The 14,757-nt window shown below is 37.3% G+C and overlaps 1 protein-coding gene across 2 annotated transcripts in view; it reads left to right on the plus strand.

The window, feature by feature from the left end:
• The window catches only part of GAS2 (growth arrest specific 2), a 134,833-nt gene that overhangs the window by 84,332 nt on the left and 35,744 nt on the right, over window positions 1–14,757 (plus strand). Inside the window, exon 10 of one of the 2 annotated variants that reach the window (XR_004033648.1) lies at window positions 1,586–1,613. The exons of the other annotated variant lie outside the window; for it this stretch is intronic. The gene's annotated coding sequence lies outside the window, so the exon portion shown is untranslated. The remainder of the gene's footprint in view (window positions 1–1,585; window positions 1,614–14,757) is intronic. 2 annotated transcript variants of the gene reach the window in all.

Below are 14,757 nucleotides of genomic sequence, written 5' to 3' on the forward strand. Positions count from 1 at the left end.
TTTCAATAGTGTCTACCTTCATTTGACCTGATAAGCATTCTTACTCATCTCCAACTCAGTTAGCAAGGTTTACCATGGCTTTAAATTGTGCAATACACATGCCACCTTACTTCAGTTTGAATAATTTTCTTTTGCCATTATGCTGTATCTAGCATCAATGTACAATTGCTTTTTCATTGGCCACAAATCATATTAAGGAAGCATTGAAAAGTCAAATGACTTCACTGAAAAACTGCACAGCTTCTATAATCTGCATTCCCGATTTCTGCATTGCTATGACCTTCCTGCCATTAAGATAAATTTGTTCCATATATGTGTATTTTATATCTAGTGATGTTGTGTGTGTTATATATGTGTGTATATATAGTGTATGTGTATATTATACAGACACACACCTCCATACACACACAAAAAACATATACAGAAATATATGTGTGTATAGTGAAAAGCAACAATATAGTAGAGAGTTGAATTGGTCCACTGATTGGCATTTTAACTGATTTTAACAGGGATCTCAGGTTGATTTTTCTACAACTGAAATTGAAAACCCAAGTCAAAAATTTTGTGGAAAAATACACCTTTTTATCCTATATTTCTATATACATATTCTGCATTAGGCCGTTACTGCATTGCTATAAAGAAATACCTGAGTTTGGCCGGGGGCAGTGGCCCATGCCTGTAATCCCAGCACTTTGGGAGGCTGAGGCAGGCAGCTCATGAGATCAGGAGATTGAGACCATCCTGGCTAACACTGTGAAACCCTGTCTCTATTAAAAATACAAAAAATTAGCCTGACGTGGTGGCAGGCGCCTGTAGTCCCAGCTACTCAGGAGGCTGAGACAGAAGAATGGCGTGAACCCGGGAGGCAGAACTTGCAGTGCCACTGCACTCCAGCCTGGGCGACAGAGTGAGACTCTGTCAAAAAAAGAAAAGAAAAGAAAAGACAGATCTGAGATTAAGTAATTATAAAGAATATAGGTTTAATTGGCTCCTGGTTCCACAGGCTGTACAGAAAGCTGCATCTGCTTCTCAGGAGGCCTCAGGAAGTTTCTACACATGGTGGAAGAAAAAGAGGGAGCAGGTACTTCACACGGTGAAAGTAGGAACGAGAAAGTGGGAGGGGAGGTGCCACACACTTAAAAATGACCAGATCTGTGAACTCAGCGTGAGAGCTCCCTTATCACCAAAGGGATGGCCCAAGCCATTCATGAGGTATCTGCCCCCATCATCCAAACACCTCCCACCATGTCCCCCACCTTCAACATTAGGGATTATATTTCAACATGAGACATGGGTGGGAGACAGATATCTAAACTGTATCATATACTATTTAATACCCACCGAATGCTTTCTGTGTATCTGGTGTCTAAGTGCTTTCCTCGGATTCTTTTTTTTTTTTTCAACTCTCACAACTCTTTGAGGTAGGCACTGTTGTGATCCTCATAGTAACAATAAGGAAACTGAGTGTTAGAGAGCTAATTGCTTGTCAGAGATCACACAGTAAGTGTCAAAGCCTTCATTTGAATTTAATGTATCTGATTTCAGAGCCCACAGTTTTAATTATATGCTATTCATTCCGTTTCAGACCATATAGACATTTGGCATGTCATTTTGTAAGTATCACTGCTCAACTTTTAAATCCATTAGTAATTTACCTATACTCGATGCATAGCTCCTAGTTTGCTTATTCCTTTGCCTATGTGCTTTGGCAAAACAAGGAATTTAACAGCCAATCCCTATTCTAGAGTCAAAAAACAAAAAAGCACCCAGGAAACAGAATCTTACAAAACAGCCTCAATAACAACAACATAAACTACAAAACCCAACAAGAATAGTTCAGTATAGTTATTGATTTTCTTTTCTTTACTTGAAAAGTCTTCCAGAAACAAAAATTTATTCTAGGAATGAAGAAACCAAGGAACATTTACAATTTACTACAATTATAAACTTATATTTATGGCCTTTGGTCAGTTAAGATTAAATCCTCTTAATTTCAATAGGTATGGAAGGATTTTCTGAGCATGCTATGGTATGGCAGAGAGATGAATTTGCATTTTGTATCATTTTTTACTTTTATTAAAGGGTCTAAACTAAACATATGACCAAGTGCAAACTGAAAATGTTGGCATAGCAACTAATGCTTTGAAAGCAAGTTTCCTAAAATTAAGTGTCAAGTAATTTTTACATAACATTTTTTCTTAACTGTTTTTGTCTTGTTTCTTGATAGCCATACAGACATCTTTCTTTTATATTGTTTGTAAAGTACTTTCATTTTATACATTATCTCATTTTAGCTTAATTAGTACTGTATGACAAAAATTAGTGTGATTGTTAATTTATAAAACTTATTGATGAGGAAATTGCAGCTAATAGAAATTTAGTTAATTTTCCTAAAGTAATCCTGTTAGTGATTGATCCAGGTTAAATTATATTATGAAAATTTATATCTAAATTTTATGTAATTTAAACTTCACACAGTAAAATTTCCTTTTGAAGTTTTTTTTTTTTAAGAAAACTTTATATAAATGAAAATGGTTGTTCACTGTGTTTTTGATTTTGGCATTGTTTTCCTTAAATTACAAAGTAAACAATACATAGTAATGTCTACTCGCAATGTTTGTAAGATTTTTCTTTTAACTTTCTGTAGACATCCTGACAAGAATATTTCTTGGTTTATATGTTCTATACTGATATGTGAATGATTTTTTTGCAAAGGGGAAAGAAAAGAAATAATTATGCATAATGTGTTGTGTTCTTGAATAACTGATGAGTCTTCTAGCTGCCAAAGAAAAAAACCTGTGAAATAACTGTCATATAAATTGTCTATAGTTCTCCCATGGGCTCAAGTTGCATAAATAGGATGTAGCTGGATTCATTAAGAAATATGCATTGCAAGTGTGGCCATTCTGAGTTTGTATTGAACATAGTCAAGCATGGTGGAAATGCTGCTGTTACAAGATTCACTATGATAAATTAGGACTCATTTATTTAGTGCTATCTTTTTCATAAACTTACTGAGTTAAGTTTCTACATGACTGGTCATTTTAGAGTTTGCCTTGCATTTCCCTTTAATACTTGACATTTTGAATTTCACCACCTCAGTAAAAACACATAATCTTGGTCCTAGACCCAGCAGGCACTTCCTTCATCTAAACGGCCAGTCCTTCCATTGCAAGAGGTTTACTGATTCACATCAACTTTTAGTTCACTGAAATGGTGTATGAACATTTTCATTTGAAGGCTGGGTGTACAGTGTTTCGTATTATAGTCTGCCATCTTGTTAGAAGCAGAATAAGATCTTGGGGAGCTCTTTATGTAGGTTTTGGGAGGAACAGTGTGTGAAAATTTGGCTTTACGTATTTTCCTAAGGATATATCATTCAATTTTCTTTATAAAGAAATTCCAGATGTTACTAAAACAACAACAACAAAGCAAAATGACAACAAAAGCCCTGGCAAGGTATTTAATGGCATTTTGTCTATTTCTTTAAACAAACACCAGCAATAAGAAATCACTACATCAAGGTGTTATTCATCTCCCAATTGTAGCTTTCTTTTACATCACTATCTCTTTTACACACCAGCTTCCCATGCCAAATCCTAATCTCCCAGCCCTACACTCACAGCTTGCCCTTCAAACACTCTTGCCAATTATGGAAAACTGCCTTCTCTCTAGGCCAGAGTACTTGATGACCTAGTTTATGTTATAGGCAAGTTTTATGGGACTGCAAACTCCGTGGGAACAAATTATTTGAGACATCACCTTGTAATGGGCTTTCTGACCTTTTGTTGTTGTTGCTAAACCAACCTATCCAATGTTTTATTATTTCCTTTTCTCAGAAACTGATACCTTGGTTCACAGTCTCTAACTTTCACTCCCAACATAGTTCATTTGTCATATTTTTCCTAAAGTCTAGCTTCATAGACTATGGGGGAATGCAGAGACAATGAATAGTCTTTCTAAGATCTCATTTAAAGGCAGATAAAAGGCAGGCCTGATTTCAAATTTGTCTTCTAGCTTTTGCATTAGGCATAAGGTCTCTAAGAATTTCATTCCAGAACCGTAACATGCAGACAAAGTAACCCATTCATTTGTTATCATCTACCAATGATAACATTCATGCTAATGTTACTCAGTCCTGGACTCTATTTTGATAATCATGCTAAGATCTTAAGGAACTCTTTATGTTCCTAATGAGGTCCCGGGTTAATAGAAAAGGTATGGAAACTCATATGGCAGACAGTTTTATTCACACCACATTGCCTGTCCGCCTGGTAGGACTTAACCTAAGGTGGGCTTCAGCGTTGCCCAAGGAGACACTTTGAACCACAAGATATGTGTCACAAAACTCCTCTCCCAGGGTGATGTTTACAAAACAACTTATACCTTCTACTATTTTTCTAACAACCTACAGCCAACATGACAAGCAGGTAGGGGCATGCATTCCCAGGAGCAGAGCAAGGAATAACATGTCCAACCTTGAAGATCTTATTCATCTCCTATATTTCCCCAACATCTTGTAATAAAAATAAATCCGCCAACAAGTACTGAAAGAATTCCAGATGAACCTGAATGTTAATTGACATCTTGGCATCAGTGACATGAACAGGCTCTTCCCTCATGTACAGCATTCATAGATCTGATAGATAACATGTATACATATATCAACTAGAGGAATAGTGAAGATGAAATATTCTAAAGATAAAAGGGAAAGTAGCCTTAATAAATTTTAAAAATTACAACTATAATACTATCTAATCATGGGAGGGGAAACAGTTTTCCCAAAGATGACTTGACTTTGTCATCCTGATGCTTAGTCAGAGAATCTGAAACATATCCTTTGATTCCTGTTGAAAGCCTTTCAACAAATTACCTTTCAGATAAACTGTCTCCTTGTGAGTTTGGAATCTCTAATTTTGAGTTAATCTCTCTAATTGTGAGCTTAAGATGCTACATAAATTACATTTTTAATTACAACAGAAGAAAGTGGTAGAGTAGAAAAGAGTGTCTCCTGTGTCATAACTTTCTGAGGGTAAATATTAGGTTGGTGCAAAAGTGATTGTGGTTTTTGCCATTGAAATGAACGGTAGGCATGGAATATTATGCAGCCAAAAAAAGGAATGCGGTCATATCCTTTGCAGGAACATGGATGAAACTGGAAGCCATCATCCTCAGCAAACTAACACAGGAACAGAAAACCAAACACCACATGTTCTCACTCATAAGTAGGAGTTGAACAATGAGAACATATGGACAAGGGCAGGGGAACAACACACACTGGGGCCTGTGGGAGTAGGGGAGGTGAGGTGAGGAAGATCATCAGAACAAATAGCTCATGCATGCAGGGCTTAAAACCTAGGTGACAGCTTGATAGGTGCAGCAAAATACCGTGGCACACATATACCTATGTAACAAACCTGCACTTTCTGCACAGCTACCCTGGAACTTATGTAAAGTTTAAATAAACAAATAAATAAATAGCAATGGTAGGGTCATTAATTTCATAATACAGTGGTAGGGCCTAGACAGGAAGCAAGGGGCCAACACACGTGAGGTGAGAGGGAACTCAGAACAATATAGTAGGATATTCCCCCAAAGTAGAAAGTTACACTGAAATTAAACGTTTCATTTACTTAACAATTTTCTCTAGGACTTTATTACACATTTTCTAGAGTCTGATATGTTTCTCTTGTAGAACTGAGACACAGACTTGATATCTGTCATCTGAAGCAAAAAATATTTCCTTACAGGTATCTTTTATTCTGGAACAGGAGACTAAAACCCCAGAAGCGAGATAATTCTAACATACGTATTTTAAACTGCCAACAGCCAACGTAGCCTGTGATTCTCAAAGTATATATGTCTCAAATATCATTTAATATGGATTACTATGCAATGAAACTTCACTATATGAAAATATGGAAATAATTATTCTCATTGTCGTTCAAAAAGCTTTTCTTTAGTCTTGTCACAAAAGATCACAGTTTGCATTTTTAGGTGGCGTTTATGTACCTTTCTTCATTGAAGACGGAGAGCATTTTATGAACTTCATATCTTCTTGTTTCAGTAGGGTCTTCATGGTTGTGACTATATCTCCACAGCCAAAGCAAAGCAGACATTTAAGGTAATTACTTAGATAATTAGTGGGCAAATCTCCACTTTGCTTTCACTGTGGTGCCTTGGCCTTCAATCAGATGAGGGAAGTTGGGCACTCAGAAGTTAATATTTTACTTTTTTTTTCATGAGGTACTAAAACACTGTTTCTTCTTTTGTTTTTCCCATGACACTTTTGAAAAATGGCAATCTCAGATCTATTGTGGGTGGCTAGAAGACAGTAGCCTAGTAATATAATATTTGTCATTTTCTTAGTATAATTCTTTTGCTCCAGGAATGTTGAGCTTATTGTTAAAAATTGTTTGTATGAACCTGGGTTTTAGCTTCTGTATGCAATATCATCTTGGTCTTTGCTTTCAAATATTTGGAACAATACATTTATAGAATAAAAAATGAAACACCATATAATTTCAGAATGTCTCAGTTCTACTCCCATTTGTAGTTTAACGCAAAAGGAACCTCATGGACCTCCACCACATTTTTTGCTCCTGACACCATACCAAACTTCCAGATTACCAGTCGTGTTTTAACACTTCAGTATGATGAAAGTTAGAGAGGATGGAAATGGAATGGGACTTGATTTTGAGGTACTGAGGTTGCATTTCACATAGGAAAACTGGCTCATTTTTAGTTTTTAAATATTAATAATTATATCTAGAAAGCACAGCTTACTTGAGAAAGTCTTGTCTGTTATACATAAATACAAAATAATTATAAGAGAAACCCCATATTATAAATTCTACTTAAAACTAGATGAACATATCTTGAAACTACACTATGAGAATTTTTAGATTTCTAAAAGAGCACAGTTAAATGTATTTCCTTAACCATCATTTATTCTGTCATTCATTCACTACATACAAGAGGGTGTGCTATTTGAAAGAACTGTTAGAAATCTTGAGGATTTAATTTCTTCGTAGGTTCTGTTTGCTTGTAAAGATAATGCTTAATAACGTAAATATTGGTCATATGCTATTAATTATTCTGACAGTTCAATATAATTTAATTTATTATCCCCATTAATAATTGACAGAGACAAGATGTGAGTTTCTGAAAATCTACTTCTAAAATTCCTTCGACAGACCTGCAAATGTGTCATACAAGATACAAATATAACTCAGTTGTGTGGCAGAAACACCAGACATAACTTTTCTTGGAGCTGTTGAAAGGCATGGTATAGACTTATGAAGCAAGTTACTTGTAAATGAACATGAAACCTAAGTCTGTGGAGCTAATCTGACCATGACAGGCCTGACCCCCATTCATCACCAAAGTCGATTGAACCCCTCTTGCTGGCTGGTGTTAAGTTTCCCCTTTCACTATTCAGGTGTCACTTGGTTCAAGAGGAAGATGTTGGCTGACAGGTTTTCTTCAAATAATATGAGTACCTCTGTTATTTTCACTACTTAAATTGCCACAGTTCTCCTTGTGTCTTATAAAAGTATTGTTTTTTGTTTTACTTTTCATCAGTATCTTATAAAGGGGTGTGTGTATTGGACTAGAGAGATGGGGTGGCATTTTCTAAAAACCCTAGGAATAATTCTTATTTTAGAATAAATTTTTTTAAAAAATCGCTGAAGTTAGTATGATTTCCATAGGCATCATGGATTTTATGTTGGAGGTTTGTAATGGAGTTTGTGTGATAGTTTTTTGAAGGCAGTTCAGGTCTCCATTTGGAGGGGCTAAAAATCATGCAGAGTTCTCTTGTTTCCTTTTCTCTGCCTTCCGTCTTTTCCCAGAGATGAGTACAAGGAGGGAGGATAATTTGCTAAGTTTTGGCAGTGGTATCCCCATTTTGATTTGTTTTTCTTTCTAAATGCAGATATAGAATGACAGCATTGGCATTATCCTACTTAAAGTTTAAATGCAGTAAAATCAAGAGCAAAGCATGCTTCCTGCATTTCTCACACTCTGCAATGCCTAAAGAAATAATTTGGAACTGAGCTACACCAGTGGGCTCTTTTTCAGTCCTAGAATAAAGAGAGGGGCCTTTAGTGGGTATAACCCCTTCTAGGGTCATCTCTCCTTCCACTCTTGAACTCAGGAAGTTCCAGGAGAGTGCTAAGAGGTTCAGGCTTTATCATACCTCGGCACCTAGGGCTGAAACACCTGGAGACCAGCAGAGGCTACCATAGTGCCAACCTCATAATTCTTCCTCCTCCTAGAGGCTGCAGTCTTCTGTCTGTGGTCGCAGTTCATTTTCCCAGTATTCCCCAGAGTAACTTCAGTCCTCTGGCTCTTCTGACTTTTGGTAAGGAAGCTTGCCAAGCTATCTTCATTCCTGAGTCTCATTACCTACATCTGGGCCCGGTTTTCCCTGCCTAATTTCAAGCACTTTTCCAAGGATGGGACTTATGCTCCAGTCATCTTTGCTCTTTATGTCCAATGTCACACCTCAATCTTTTTTTTTTTTTTTTTTTTTTGAGACAGAGTCTCACTCTGTTGCCCAGGCTGGAGTGCAGTGGCGTGATCTCGGCTCACTGCAAGCTCCGCCTCCAGGGTTCACGCCATTCTCTTGCTTCAGCCTCCCGAGTAGGTGGGACTACAGGCGCCCGCCACCACGCCCGGCTAATATTTTGTATTTTTAGTAGAGACGGGGTTTCACCATGTCACACCTCAGTCTTAATCTCTCCTCTTTAGAACACCGTCAAGTCTTCCAAGATCTGTGCAGGGCTGGAATTGGCACTCTCCTTGGGGCTTATTTGCTATGAAATGTTTTCTCTCTGAAGCAAGATGGCCCTTTCTACTTCTTTTTGTTTGCATTTTTCAGATCAGTTTCTTTCACTTGATCATCATTTCAACATGATCTCCTTCCTGACGCCGCTTCCACAGCAGGTTATAAAAAAGGTGGCAAACACCATTTTAAGCATTTAGATATCAGCAATTTTCACATAGCCAGAGGCTAGTGAGGGAGGCATCGATGTATGTAATGTGCTTCCCACCTGGCATGCACTTCCTAGACATTCCCAGTTAAATACATCAGAGCTCCATTTTTATTTTATGTGCAATTTTATTTTATTTTGCAACAGAGTTTCGCTCTTGTTGCCCAGGCTGGAGTGCAATGGCACAATCTCGGCTCACTGCAACCTCTGCCTCCCGGGTTCAAGCAATTCCCCTTTCTCAGCCTCCCAAGTAGCTGAGATTACAGGAGCATGCCACCACACCCGGCTAATTTTTGTATTTTTAGTAGAGATGGGGTTTCACCATGTTGGTCAGGCTGGTCTCGAACTCTTCACCTCAGGTGATCGGCCCGCCTCAGCCTCCCAAAGTCCTGGGATTACAGGCATGAGCCACTGCGCCCAGCCTTTTGTGCAATTTTATGTTCAATGATCTCCAAATTTATTTATTCTGTTACAAGTATTTCTCTAAAATAACCCAGAGCTCTCTCAAATTACTAGGTGTTAGAGCTACTACAAATGACTTATCTTCAAACATGATCTCTTTCTGATTTTCTTAAAGTGAAGGCTTTCCAAACAAGACCTGTGTTTCATGAAAATGTGGTTAGTATCACATTTTAAACAAGGCATTTTCTTAAAGTAACAACTCCTAGATTTTTTTGGTAGCAAATTACTCGAAGATTGGGAGACCCAAACTGAATTGCCTGGGCAAGTACTAAAGGCAGTATTTGGTATGTTGACTTTAAGAACTGAGATTATGTTTGAGGAGATATCAACTTAACATCAAAGTTAAGGTAGATATTTTCCTTTCATGAATCTTTCATGCAGTACCTTTCTTATGGTTAGATTTGGGGTTGAAGTTGCCAGTAGAGTTTACTTATCGTGATTTTTTTTTCTGTTAATCTGGATTTCAAGAGTCAAGAAACGGTATCCGCAGAAAGTAATGTCTGAGATGAGACTAAAAGAATAAGCACATGTTGGCTAAACAAAGTAGAAGTGTAAGTGTTTCAACCAGAATCAGAAAGAAAGGAAACAGCATACAAAAAGGCCCAGAAGTAACAGAGGAGGAGATGAGGGGAAGAGAGAGAAAGCGTGAGACCTCATCAGAACTGTAGAAGTGCAACCTCGAGAGTTGAGGACAAAAGGAGGAGTGGGCAACGAGAGGCTGGTGTAGCAAGGGAGACACGATGCCAGGCAGACACACAGAGCCAGCTCATGGAGAGCTACCTGTGTGATGAGAGCTTTGGCTTTCTCCTGAAGGCAATAAGAAGATTCTAAATAATTTTTAGACGAGGAGAAACATGAGTAGATTGCATTTTAAATCATTCAGGCTGTAGTGCAGATAATGAATTGAAAAGGTATAAAGTTGGAGGGCTAGCATCCCACCGTTTGGCTTTGAGAGTATGGAGGTCAAGAGAGTGGCAGCTCATACTGGGGACCTACCTCCTGAAATTCCAGGTATGTATATTATTATCTACTGTGTGAGGCTTTCTATCTTGGTGTTTTGGTTATTTAAAATTGAAACACCGTTAAGTTCATCTTTGTCCTGCAAACAATAACAGAAAAGCAACATGTTGATTTTGGCTTTTTCTGATACATCTGCCTGGCATGGAGGAATTGGTTGGGTTTCAAAATGTCAGAATTTCTGCTTGTTAATGAGTGGTTTCTTTGGTGAGAATTTTATGTAGAATAAAATTGTGGGCTACTCACAGAAACTAAAAGAGAATGATGGGAAATAGTATTTTAACATTTTACCACTGTAATGAGTTTTTTGTTTGTTTGTTTATTTTCTTATTTAAAAAAAACCCTCCAGGTAATATCAATTGACAAGACTCAAATAAATTAATAAAAGGCACAGACTAGTGCTCCTATCAACAAGTTTTTAGAAATTTTTTACCCTAAGCTCTTATTCTCCAGATGTTATTCAAATTCTCAGTTCTGCCTGGTAATTTAGTACATGGCTCGTTTAGCATAGAAGAACTGTAAAAAATACAGGGCTCTGCCCACAATAAGCCTTTCATAGAGACCAAGACATTATATTAAAACTGTTCCTTGGGCCAAGATCCTTTCTGGAGCATTCTTTGGCCATTTACAAATTTCTTTACATGAGTTCATTACAAATATACCCAGAAAGCATTGATTCCAGATGTACGGCTGAGTTAAGAGTTTTGGGTACACGTTAACACAATTTATTTACCTCCTATTGTGCTTGTTGATTTTCAGTAGCAGAGAGTAAGTACCTACTATGTGCCTGGAACTGGTGTCATGAATTGAGCAGTGAACAAAACAGTCTCATTTTTATGTTCTAGGAGTGGGAAGACAGGAATAAATACATAGACCAAGGGGGCCAGATATAACTGTTTTAGGCTTTGTGGGGTGTATGGTTTCTGTTACAACTACTCACCTCTATTGTTTTAGCAATGAATTTGCATGGCTGTGTTCCAATAACACTGTACTTACAAAAACAGGTATGGGCCAGATTTGTTCTATAAACCATAGTTTGCTGACCCCTGACATTGATCACTAAATAAGGAAGTTCATCTTATCTACTAATAAGAAAGAAAATAGAACAGGATAATATGGAAGGCAGTAGTTGTGGCAGCTTTGGCCAGAGTGATTGGGCAAGACTTTTTTGTGATTGGGTTAAATCAGTGTCTGAGTGATTAAAGAGCAAGTTGTCAATATCATCTATTTATCATCTATTTACCTTTCCCTTAAAATTTTATATAAAGCTAAGAAAATTAAGTTACATATTATACATTTATAGGAGGTAGGAACCATATAGAACATGCTGACATGTACCTGGACTCAATAATTGTTGCCCTGTAGTTGAAGAGAGTTTCAGAAAATATCTTTCTCAAAAGTTCCAGCCTTCTTTAATTCATGCTTTCCTCTGAATTTCCATGGCATTTATTAAATGGTGAGATTCACTTAGCCTTGAGAAAATGTAACATTGGTTAGTGTACGTTTTGTGTATGCTGACCTGAAGTGTGTGGACAGTGTTATATATTAGTTTCTAAACTGGCCTCTCAGCTTGGCATTCTTCTGTAGTTGGCATGTCATAACTATTGAATTAGCATTTCATGAGGATCAGGAAAGTTGAAAGAGAGTGCATCTAGGAGTCCAACAAGAGGTGGCTCAGATTGATAATTTGCTTTCACAATGCATGAAAACTTCCTATATGGAAAACATTAGCTGAAGGAAAAGGAGAGGCATACTTGTGAATCTCAAGTGATCTCTCTAAGATTTGTAGGGTTAGTTGTTTTATGTGTACTGTAGTTGTTGTTAAATCCTAAGCCATACAACAAATTAAAGAGTACAAGTTTATCAACAATACTCTGTGCCATTTGGCTCCCTTGGTTGATGCATGTGAAATAATCTGTCAGACAATAGGCATTACCTCTTGTATATAAGGAACTGGATAGAAGCCATGGCTTCAGACCTCTACGATCAGTTTAAGAAAGACTCAAGAGTTAACTACACAAATAAAATAAGACAAAATGAAAAGTTCCATGAAGCAGCATTATTTAGAGTACATATTCATTCAACAAAATTTTGCTGAGTACTTATAATGAGCTGGGTATTTTTCTAGACACTGATGAATTGTGACAAGTAGGATCAATATGATATAGATTTATCTGGAAAGCTTTCAAAGAGAAGGTAGAAATTCACCAGTGTCCTGAGAAGTATATGGGATTTTAATTTGAGAGCACCATTTTAAAGGGTAAGCATGGCAGAGCAATAGGAAGATCTCAAGGGCTCTTTGAACAATGAGTACAGTTAGTTTGATTGGAGATTATGTAGAGAATTCCAGCAGGGAATAATGTAAGAAAGGTAGGTTGGGGGCAATTGTTGGAGGGCCTTGTTAAAGCCAAAAACTTTGGCATTTTAACCTGAAGGCATTACACAGCAATTGGAGATATTGAACAATAGCATGGTAAATTGAAGTTTAAGCTAATTAATCTGGCAGAGGTTTGTATATACAATTGTAGGTGGAGCAGAAAGAAACCAAAGGCAATTCTGCCAATTAGGAGGCTATTTCAGTTGTTCATATGCTATGTGCATTCACAAAAATGGTACAGAGAATGGGAAAATGATGGACAATGTTAGTGGTATTTTGAGGGTAGACTTGATTGGCTATTAATGGAATAGAGGGAAGAGGCGAAGAAGAAACTAGAATTTTGAAAATAGTGATTTCTTAAAACAAATTACTCCTCCTCTAGAAAAAAATTTAGTTGAAAAGTAATCTTTTCAGCTTAAAAGAGTTTTCTGAGGTCAAATGATTCTGCTGTCCACTTGCTATATAACCTTGATCAAGTTATTTAAAATCTCTGTGACTCATATAATGTGAATTATAATGCTACTCATTTTTAGAGGACTGATTATTCATTCAGCCGATATTCCATAAATTATTATCTAGGTCCTGGGAATAGAGTGGTGAATGAGACAAGGTCCCTGCTGTTAAGGAGTATATTTTCTGGTGGAGACAGATTCTTTCTCAGTAAGCAAATATACAGGTAATTTTGAGTTCTAATAAATGTTAGAAACATTTGATTCAATGTAGAATAATAGGGTTCAGGAGGGGTTACTTTGGGTAAAGCTTGAAGAGATGGCCTCTCCAAGGAAGTGATATTTGAAGTGAGATGTAAATGATGAGAAGGAGCCAGGCTTGCGAAGAGCAGGAAAAGCAGTTCAGAGGTAACAGGAAGAGCAAGTGCAAAATTGGCTTATTTGAGGAGCAGTATAGCAGATTTTTTAGGAAATGCACACCTACAAATGTAATACTTAATTGTCAGTCTGTGGGTAGAAATCATAGCAGATTTTAAAAAGTCACATGCCCTCTAGTGTCCTCTATGGCTTATTTAATCCTGTTAATAGGCTTTTCCAAGTGCCATGAAGAATGTTGAAACTGTGTATGTGTGCATTTGTTCTGTGAAATGCATTACTATTTCTTTATGTAGGAAACAGAATTCTGAGAAGGCAGCTTCTGTTGAAGAGGAATATATTTATTTATTTTTGTAAATGAGAAGGAATGGAAACAGAGGGGAACAAGAAGTGTTCTGTTGAAAGGGATGACTTGCATATTTTAATTTGGTCTGTTCATTCTTATATAAACTAGGGCAAAACAATGATCTCATTAAGTTTTTTTTTTTTCACTTCAGTGTTTTTCTTTTTTGGGTTTAAAATAAAGGAAAAAAATAGAATCAGGGAATACTTTGATTCTGTTGTGTGGGTTTAAATTCTATCTCTCCACCCACAAAAAAATTCTGAAAAATGGGTTTTGGAATTTTTTTCTTCATGAGTCCTAGTCATCGCCCTCATTTTGTGCCCATCTCCCTAGTTTTGGAGATGATGGGGAGACAATAGAGAATAGAGTGAAAATGTGGGGATGGTGCCCACCTCTACACCTGTGTCTGAGTTCTTGTTTGTTCTGTAGCCATGTTGGTCTTCCCTTCTTTCAACACAGTGTTTTGTTTCTTGTTCAAGGGCCTTTTGAAATACAACACCTCAGCTGGGCGTGGTGGCTCACGCCTGTAATCCCAGCACTTTGGGAGGCTGAGGCAGGCACGTCACTTGAGGTCAGGAGATCCAGACCAGTCTGGCCAACATGGTGAAACCCTGTCTCTACTAAAAATATAAAAATTAGCCAGGTGTGGTGGCATGCACCTGTAATCCCAGCTACTTGGGAGGCTGAGACAGGAAAATTGCTTGAACCTGGGAGGCAGAGGTTGCTGTAAGCTAAGAT

The sequence above is a fragment of the Nomascus leucogenys genome, chromosome 15 (assembly GCF_006542625.1).
Source record: "Nomascus leucogenys isolate Asia chromosome 15, Asia_NLE_v1, whole genome shotgun sequence".
Taxonomy (NCBI): Eukaryota; Metazoa; Chordata; class Mammalia; order Primates; family Hylobatidae; genus Nomascus; species Nomascus leucogenys.